Source organism: Nicotiana tomentosiformis, chromosome 11 (genome assembly GCF_000390325.3).
Source record: "Nicotiana tomentosiformis chromosome 11, ASM39032v3, whole genome shotgun sequence".
Lineage (NCBI taxonomy): Eukaryota > Viridiplantae > Streptophyta > Magnoliopsida > Solanales > Solanaceae > Nicotiana > Nicotiana tomentosiformis.
Window position 1 is genome coordinate 63,232,128 of NC_090822.1, and position 10,525 is coordinate 63,242,652.

A 10,525-nucleotide genomic window follows, 5' to 3' on the forward strand; every position below is an offset into this window, starting at 1 on the left:
AACCACTCGAAAATCGCCGAACTGAATGAAAATACTCAAAATGACCAATCGGATCGTTACATTCTTATATTTTTCCAATACAACTTCATAAGAATTGGATCTCAAGCAGTTCTATCACTACAAAAAGATAGCATTTAGCGACGGAATTTTACATAGCTAAATAACGACGGATTAGCGACAAAATTTATAGTTTGTCGCCAAATAAGCTACAAAAGAATTCATATCAAATATAGCTACAAATTAGAGACAAAAACATATATTCGTCGCTAAACATTGGCGCTAAATATTAGCGCATATATTTTACCTACAAAATTAGCGACAAAAGTAGTGCGACAAAAATTATTAAAACATAGCGACGAATTTAACGTCAAAAATCGGTCACTGCATTCATTTTACTTATCAAGACATTCCAAAGTTAGTTGTGACGCAAATTTTTGCCGCTAGTTTCCTAAAACAAAAATTTCCCTAGTTATTATTAGCAATAGAAATTATATCCGTTGCTATTTTTGTTGCTAAAATTTTCGTCCTAAAAATAAAATTTTCCTAGTTAAAAGACATTCCAAAAATCTAGGGCACAAACACGCCCATTTTCTCTCCTCTCTATCAGATTCTCACTTGCTATCCTCTTCAACAATGTTAGTTTTTTCTTCAAATACAATAAATTGGGTGTGAATCTAAGGCTCATGTGCAATGGGAAACAAAAATATCAGATAGGGAATAGAAGAAAACTTTCAAAATGTTTGATGTAGAATTCTGAAATTGCCAAGAAATTTGAAGTAGTGTACGTTCCCGGCCCTCGCTCTTCCCTTGATGTTTGCTGCTCCGTAAGATTCTCAAATGAAAGCCCTCATTTTAATTATTTTTTTATTTTGTCTACACCATTTTCTTATCTTTGGTCAGGTAAAGTTTCTCTTTTTTTTCTCTTTATATAATTATGTTGAGAAATTTTTGATATGGTAATTTTTGTTTGACTGATACCTTGATTTTAGGGATTGTATTTCCTTGTAGCAATGAGAGTTGGATTAAAACTTTTCAAGTTATAGAGAACCCCTAATTTTCTTCAAAAGATGAATCGTTTTGTACTGATGAATGAGTCTCAATAGAGCAGAATGATGTGAATGATTCATATAGGTCCCATACTAGTTTGGAATTAATGAATAGTTAATTTCCTGTATGAAGTTTTTCTAGTTCTAATTTCTGTCAGCAAGTATTTCCAAGTTGTTTCGGAAAGCATTATGGGAATTAAGAAGGATTAAGCTTTTTGTATAACTCTATTTAAAATGGATCTTTTTCATAGTTTAGGGGTTCATGGTTGATTGGAAGACTTAAGAAAACTTTGCCTTAATTAGTTTTGAGGGATAATCATGTGTTGTATATCAGGAGATATAAAAGTTTGTATACACAAATATCTAATAGGCGTTGAGCATCTTGATAGTAATTCTGCTCCATTAGGTAGTTAAAATGTTAGATAATTAATCAACAATCAGAACAATGTCATCAGTAGTCAGTTGCGTAGTTACCATTCAGATTTGTTTTGATGTGTTGCTGTGGCATATTTGGTTGCTGTTGACAGAGGTGCAAATCTTTGTTTGAGATTTTTTTATTACGAATTTATCCATTCATGCTTCAATGGCTTGCTGATACATATTTACTCGAGTCTCTTTCAAGTTTGATTTTGTATATGAAATTAATATATATTATCTCATAAACATGAAGAGATTGAATGCAGTTTTTTTGGATCCTCCTTCAAAATTTTGCAGTGGATGTGAAGGATTCGCACTTTCATGTTTTTTGCTGGCTATCTCGACGGTATTTCTACAATGAGTACTAGCTATGTGAGCTGCTTTCTTTCTAAAGTTCACTGGAAATTAATTAGGTGGTAACTTGTGAAGAACTTATGATAATGTGGAAGGAAGAATACCTAATTAATGTAGATCTAAATAAAAATATGAAGAGTTACTATAATTTGCTTATTTTTTAGGTGAATGAAGGGTGTATGCGTTACTCTAAGAATACTGAGCAATATTTTGAGTCTGTAGATCTATAGTCTTAGTTTGCCTTTTAAATTTCTTCCATTCTCGTTTGTACCTAATCTAAATGATACAGTTTTTAGTTAAAAACGGTATGATTTGAAACTTTAAAGTTTACTTTTTTTAACTCAACTTGTTCTTTCTTTTAGAAGACATCTTGATTGTTTTTAACTCTTTGTTTTTTCCCTTATTTGTTCTTGATTTTTGATTGTTTTTCTATTGTAACTTTTCACTGTTAATTGTCTAAAGTAGGATTTTACCTAAACTTTGTTTGTAGCCACATTTTAAAGGTTCTGGCTATGTTAAAAGTCAACTGATGACAAATTGAATGTGACTTTATTTCAAAACTAATACACAGGTGTGTGTCAAGGCTGTTCAAAGTTAGTTCCTAGACAATATTCATTTTGCTGGTAAGACTATTCACCAATATTATTCCCTCTTACTAAAAGAATGTCTAGTTAGATCATGATTTGCTTTCTAGTTTAAGAAATACTTATTTGACTTCTTTTAAAGTGATCACTTGATGTTGTGATGTGGATGTCACGACCCCAATTTCCCTCCATAGGATGTCGTGACAGCACCTAGCCTCTAAAACTAGGTAAGCCTAACAAGTTTGCGGAAATAACTAAAATAGTAATTAAAGTCTCAAAACTCAACAACTAATGTAAAGAAGATCTCCACAACTCAGTATATAAGCAATAGCACAAAACCCGGCGAAATACAAGTCACAAGCACTATGAAGTGATATTGAATATCTCTATACATTATTATCTAAATAAGGATAAGGAAATAAAATAATCCAGGTGGAGTGGGACTCCGAGGCCTGCGGACTCAACTCACTGATGCCTGGTCTGGTAGGAAGTACCTGGATATGGAAAAAAAGGTATGCAGAAGCATAGCATGAGTACACCACAAAGGTACTCAGTAAGTTCCAAGCCTAACCTCGATAGAGTAGTGACGAGGTCAGGTCAAGGCCCTACTAGAATAAATAAGAAAAGAAACTGTACAAGTGCATTGCAGTGTAGTAATGAAATTGAAACAACAAGAAACATATCAGGATTAGCTACACGGAACTAAAGCAAATAATGCAGCACAGAGAAAAACAAGGAATGATATGCTAAGGGAAGAAAACAACCAAAGACAAGTGCAGCAATAGGGAAATATCAATAAGAGTCACTACCGAGGTACAACCTCGTAGCCTCAAATCACAAGAATAAATTACAATCTTTCTTTATATCACCGCGGGAGCTTTGCATTTAGTTTTGAAAATTATTTTCGCAAAATAGTATCCCGCATTTTAGCCCACTTTATCACACTGCATGACTTCTAGTAGTTACTCTACTAGCCACGCGTATCAAGCCCACCTTATTTCACCGCATGCGTTTCAACTCCAAAGTCTTATACTACCGCATGCGTATCAATTCACAACGTATCACAAATCGCACCTCAAGTGCCCAAGAAACCAACAATAAAGAGTTCACAACTTAACACAATAAAGAGCCCATGGCTCAACCACAAAGAACACAATAGTCTCAACAATAATAACCGGTAGGGAATAACTCAACAACAATAATATTTCACAACTTAACACTTTGCCTCAATGCGAATCACGACCTTCATAACTCAATATTAATTTCAACAACAAGATATTCCAAGAATAACAACTTCAAGTAAAGAGTTCAACGGTTAAATAATGAATACAGAATAAAGGAAATAAGATCTTCAACTAAACATGTAGAGCAATTAGCAAGTAAAAGATAAGACAAGTATAACATGTGAAAATAGACTAATTATGATGAAAATAACATGTTGCGATAACTCAATTAAGACATGAAAGGAATCTACATAGCTAAAACTGATAAATTTTCATATTACGCCCGTGTACTATCATGACCCAAAACTAACCTGTCATGATGGCGCCTATCATAGTACAAGTCAAGCTGACTACTCAAACAATTTCAACACTTTTAAGCTTTGAATGATTCTAAAACAGTTTAATTAAAGGAAAATCTCTTAAAAACAGGATAGGAAATCATAACTCAATACATAACCTCTCCCAAAATCGGGGTGCCACTGAGTACATGAGCATATACAAAATGACATAGTCTAATACACTGTCTAGAAGGTAAAACTAAATAAATAACTGAAAGATGAGGGAGGAGAGTCAAGATCTGCGAACGCCAAGCAGCTACCTCGATGATCTCCGAAGTCTGGCCTCTGCAACTCAGCAACCGCCGTGACCGGAAGCATCTGGATCTGCACATGAGGTGCAGGTGTAGCGTGAGTACAACCAACTCAATAAGTAATAAATCTAACCTTTGGACTGAAAGTAGTGACGAGTCCGATTATCACAGTCCACTTTCAACAATTAACAGTGCGGAAGTTACAGAAAATATGACAGTGATATCTCAGAAATTCATAGTCTACAAGTGAAGGTACAAGAATTTAGACATGCTTTCAACAAGAATTTAGACATGTTTTCAGATTTTACACCAAAAATTAACACATAACAGGGCAGATCCAGCCCGAATTCAAATAAACCAGGGCATTTCCAACCCAAATGTAAGAAAATGCTGGCATTACGCCAACTGTGGATGTGCAGACTCCGGAGGGGGCGATCCCGCCTAAGCGCTAAAATAAGCCAAATCCTGGCATGAATCAATAAATCGGCTATGGCGTGCAGCCCGATACCATAAATACCACTTACCATATGTTACATCCGGTACTTTAATATTAGGATAAGTCGTAGTAATCCATATGAGCTTGAAAGGATTAAGACTATTCATGAGGTTATAAAGAATTTGTGACTATGTCATTGTAAGACCTCGTAAATTTAATAACCTTGATACCGTTATATATATATATATATATATATATATATATATATATATATATATATATATATATATATATTGATATTATATTTTTAGTGGAACATTTTTGTAAAGCGGTTTAAAAAAAATAATATGATTTATTATAGTTATTAATATTACTACTTTCAATTATACACATAATATGAGAAAGTTTATCATATTTTTTTTATTGTAAAGATAGAAATTATTTTCTCACAAGAAAAGAAGGTTATCTTTTTACCATTTTAAGAATTAAGCGTACGCAAATTTGTACTCTTTATGTGAGATTATTTTGAGACCATAAGCATTTATGCTATTTGTAACAAGTGATAAGTAAGTATTATAAAGGTCAGAGGATTAACGAATCGAAGAAATTGAGTATCGCCGAAGTTTGTTATTTTAGGATAAAATACGGTGCGAGTTATAATATCCGATATTTATGAACTAGTACCATATAAGGTACCCTATGACCGTGATAGTAAAATATATAAAGTATGTTAAAAGTGAGTAGTATTTTAAGATAATCCTTAATTATATGAATTAGTGGGTAATGGGGAAACTAACTAGTTAATTAATAATTAATAGTTGAGTAGTTAAAGTTTTTTGGATAAGGGTAACGAGCCAAAACATGGCAGCATAATGAATCTTCATCAAAGCTAAAGTATGACTCATTATTTCATGGAATTAGGTGGCAAAATTTAAGGGATTTTAGTGGCATAATCAATTGGACTTTTAAAAAGAGAATCTTTATATTTCTTAAAGACATAAGAATCATATCCATTCATATAACGTGAGTTATATCTAGAGATCTCTATATTTATAGTTCAATACAAATCATTAGACCAAAGTCTATCTCTCAACTCAAGATTATTCGTATGAATTATTAACTCTACTTTTTGTATGTTTTCTATTTACTATCATACATCTTTATTGGAATTGGATTGGCTGTTGCAGAAGTCTAGCTTGAGCCGCACATCATTTTAGTAAAAGAGAAGCATTATATGTCTAAAGAACATGAGAATCACATCTCCATTCTTAATTAACGTGAGATTTTGCAATATTAAGGGAGTAAAGTATAATCTTTCTCAAGAATATCATACGAATTTATCCCTACTCCAGGTATGTTAAGGCTAATCCTTCCTTCTTTTGGCATGATACAAGTAACGACACGTAAACGTAATGCTATTTCATAAGTGTTTCTACTCGTAGCAGTTAAGGATGTCTATGTTAGTTATTCCTATAAAATGATATTCAAGCATGTCTAAGTATGTCCCTAAGTCCCTAATGAGGTATACGATAGAGATGTTAATATTTATAATATAGTGATATATGTACATGCATCTTCATGCATTTATCACCGTGCTATGGCCTGTCGGGCAGTTACCACCGGTTGGGCAATTATGTGTTATTATTTACCACCGGTTGGGTAGTTACACATTTACCACCGAGCTACGGCCGGTCAGGCAGTCATGCATTTATCACCGAGCTACGATCGGTTGGGCAGTTATACATTTACAACCGAGCTACGGCCGATCGGGTAGTTACCACTTATCAGTTGGGCAGTCATGCATCATACGATATGGATAATTATCTCAAAGAGAAGTCTTATATATATAAGTATGATAAGTATGTATATATGGTGGCACTTCAGAGATTCAGGTTGATTCTTATATGTCTTTAATTAATGTTGACTTATGGTTATGTTTCATTTCTGCCTTACATACTCAGTACATTATTCGTACTGATATCCTTTTTTGGGGACGCTGCATTCATGTCTGCAGGTATAGATAATCAGTTTGACGAGCCCTCATAGTAGATGAGATTGGCATTCAATCAAGGATCGGTAAGACTCTACTTCATTTGGAGTGCAGTCGAGTCTATGAGTCATCATGTCAGAGTTTTGCTACAGACTTATGGGTAGGTCGGTACCCTATCCCATTTGATGTCAAATAATCTTAGAGGCTTTGTAGACAAAGGTTCATTTTGTTCAGTATATCAGAGTCCTTGACGGCTCATATATATTCATGTTTTAAGAAAGATGGTTCATTGATACAGTGTTTGTCCACTTATAGTTATACATTACGAGTTGTGGCCATGTTGACCCATGATAGTTACAAAGAAAATAAATGAGTTACAGAGTAGTTCTCTCGGGCCAGTACGGCACCGGGTGCAAGCCACGCCTCCCCGGGTTTGGGGCGTGATAAAGTGGTATCAGAGCGGGTCGTGTCCTAGGGAGTCTACAAAGCCGTGCCTAGTAGAGTCTCACTTATGGGTGTATTGCGCGCCACATTTATAATTGAGAGGGTATAAGGCATTTAGGAAATGTTACCCTTCTTTTGTTTCCAGATCGTGCCATAGAGCTGAGTCGTAAGAAGTCAGTATGAAGCATTTGCCAGATTTGGTATGCACCAGAGGTGCAGGTATTACAATAGAGATTTAAGGCGTAATTTTCACCTATGTGGAAGGGAGGTTATGAAAGCGACAGAAGATACGATCTAATATTTAAAGGTAAGTAAGATAAAGGTGAAGAAGATGCGAAATACTCAAGTAAAAAAGGTTGTGAATAGTCGAGACTTCAGATAGAGATTGGGTTTTAGTTTAGTTACAGAGGAGACCCTAGTTAAAATTTTGAAAATCTCTAAGAGTTAACATTCGAGGACGGATGTTGTAAAGGGAGGAAGGATGTTACATCCCGCACTTTAATATTAGGATAAGTCGTAGTAATCCATATGAGCTTGAAGGGATTAAGACTATTCATGAGGTTATAATGGATTTGTGACTATGTCATTGTAAGACCCCGTAAGTTTAACAACCTTGATACCGTTATATATATATATATTGATATGGTATTTTGAGGGGAACATTTTTGTAAAACGGTTTAAGAAAAAATTAGTATGATTTATTATAGTTATTAATATTACTACTTTCAATTATACACATAATATGAGAAAATTTATGAGATTTCCTTTATTGTAAATATAGAAATTATTTTCTCACAAGAAAAGAAGGTTATCTTTTTACCATTTTAAGAATTAAGCGTACGAAAATTTGTACTCTTTATATGAGATTATTTTGAGACCATAAGCATGTATGCTATTTGTAACAAGTGATAAGTAAGTGTTATAAAGGTCAGAGGATTAACGAATCGAAAAAATTGAGTATCGCCGAAATTTGTTATTTTGGGATAAAATACAGTCCGAGTTATAATACCCGATATTTATGGACTATTACCATACAAGGTACCCTATGACCGTGATAATAAGATGTATAAAGTGTGTTAAAAGTGAGTAGTATTTTAAGATAATCCTTAATTATGTGAATTAGTAGGTAATGGGAGAATTAACTAGTTAATTAATAATTAATGGTTGACTAATTAAAGTCTTTTGGATAAGGGTAATGAGCCAAAACGTTGCAGCACAATGAATCTTCATCAAAGCTAAAGTATGACTCATTAATTCATGGAATTAGGTGGCAAAATTTAAGGGATTTTAGTGGCATGATCAATTGGACTTTTAAAAAGAGAATCTTTATATGTCTTTAAGACATAAGAATCATATCCATTCATATAATGTGAGTTCTATCCGGAGGTCTCTATATTTATAGTTCAATACAAATCATTAGACCAAATTCTATCTCTCAACTCAAGATCATTCGTATGAATTATTACCTCTACTTTTTGTATATTTTCGATTTACGATCATACATCTTTATTGGAATTGGATAGGTTGTTGCAGAAGTCTAGCTTGAGCCGCACATCATTTTAGTAAAAGAGAAGCATTATATGTCTAAAGAACATGAGAATCATATCTCCATTATTAATTAATGTGAGATTTTGCAATATTAAGGGAGTACAATATAATCTTTCTCAAGAATATCATACGGATTTATCCCTACTCCAGGTATGTTAAGGCTAATCCTTCCTTCTTTTGGCATAATACAAGTAACGATACGTAAACGTAATGCTATTTCATAAGTGTTTCTACTCTTAGCAGTTAAGGATGTCTATGTTAGTTATTCCTGTAAAATGATATTCAAGCATGTCTAAGTATGTCCCTAAGTCCCTAATGAGGTATACGATAGAGACGTTAATGTTTATAATATAGTGATATATGTACATGCATCTTCATGCATTTACCACCGTGTTATGGCCGGTCGGGCAGTTACCACCGGTTGGGCAGTTATACATTTACCACCGAGCTACGGCCGGTCGGGCAGTCATGCATTTACCACCGAGCTATGGCCGGTTGGACAGTTACACATTTACTACCGAGCTATGGCCGTTCGGACAGTCATGCATTTACCACCGCGCTACGGCCGGTCGGACAGTTACCACTGATCAGTTGGGTAGTCATGCATCATACGATATGGATAATAGTCTCAAATAGAAGTGTTATAGATATATGTATGAGAAGTATGTATATATGGTGGCACTTCAGAGATTCAAGTTGATTAATATATGTATTTAATTAATGTTCACTTATGGTTATGTTTCAGTTCGCCCTTACATACTCAGTACATTATTCGTACTGACGTCCTTTTGTTGGGGACGCTATATTCATGCATGTACGTATAGATAATCAGTTTGATGAACCCTCATAGTAGACGAGATTGGCATTCAGCAAATGATCGGTAAGACTCCACCTAATTCGGAGTGTCGTCGAGTCTATGAGTCATCATGTCAGAGTTTTGCTACAGACATATGGGTAGGCTGGTACCCTATCCCATTTGATTTCAAATAATCTTAAAGGCTTTATAGAAAAAGGTTTATTTTGTACAGTATGTCAGAGGCCTTGACGACCCATATGTATTCATGTTTTAAGAAAGATTGTTCATTAATACAGTATTTGTCCACTTATAGTTATACATTACGAGTTGTGGCCATATTGGCCCATGATAGTTACAAAGAAAATAAATGAGTTACAGAGTGGTTCGCTCGGGCTAGTACGACACCGGGTGCCAGCCACGCCTCCCCAGGTTTGGGGTGTGACACCATAGGTCCTCGACCTCACTCAACCAATAACCTCTCCAGTCTCTCGGGCTTACCAATATCATTATACTCAGCCCAAAATGATGATATGATATAACAAGTAAAGACAACAGAGCTTGAGACATAATATGCAAGTAATAAATGTGACTGAGTACAAATTGAAAGATTAAGCAATTAATTCAACAGTAAAGAACGACCACTGGGGCTCAATAGTACAAACACATAGCATAAGCAAGATTTTTAACATGACTGGCAGTTCAATAGCTCTAACACATTCAACCACGAGTCCAACCATACCAAATTTATCAAAATCCAACCCCAAATCGACACCTAAATCCCCAATTTTAACTCTCCAAATTCCTGGCCTCAAACCCCTATAATTACACCTCAAAACCACATAATCTAGGTGGGAAAATCTCAGAGTTGTGAAAAGCGCTCGCTTCAGCGCTTAAAGTGTGAAGCGAAGCGAAGCGGGAACTTGGTCGCTTCTATGTTGTGAAGCGTAGCAGGTGTTATAAAGCGTTCGCTTCTGCCAAAAAAGCGAGAAGCGTGAGAAGCGACAGAAGCGAGCGCTTCGATATATTAAGGTGCTGCCAACGATTAAAAATTAAAAAAGCTCTCTTTTTTCAAAACATATCGAGCAGCAGAAAAGAACA

General features: G+C 34.8%; 1 long non-coding RNA gene across 1 annotated transcript; it reads left to right on the forward strand.

Annotated features, from left to right (window-relative positions):
• The first annotated feature begins 576 nt into the window (after positions 1–576).
• LOC138900932 (uncharacterized) lies at positions 577–2,162 on the forward strand. Its single transcript, XR_011412293.1, has 2 exons — positions 577–824; positions 1,761–2,162. It is a non-coding gene; the product is annotated as an uncharacterized lncRNA (long non-coding RNA).
• The last annotated feature ends 8,363 nt before the right edge of the window (positions 2,163–10,525 follow it).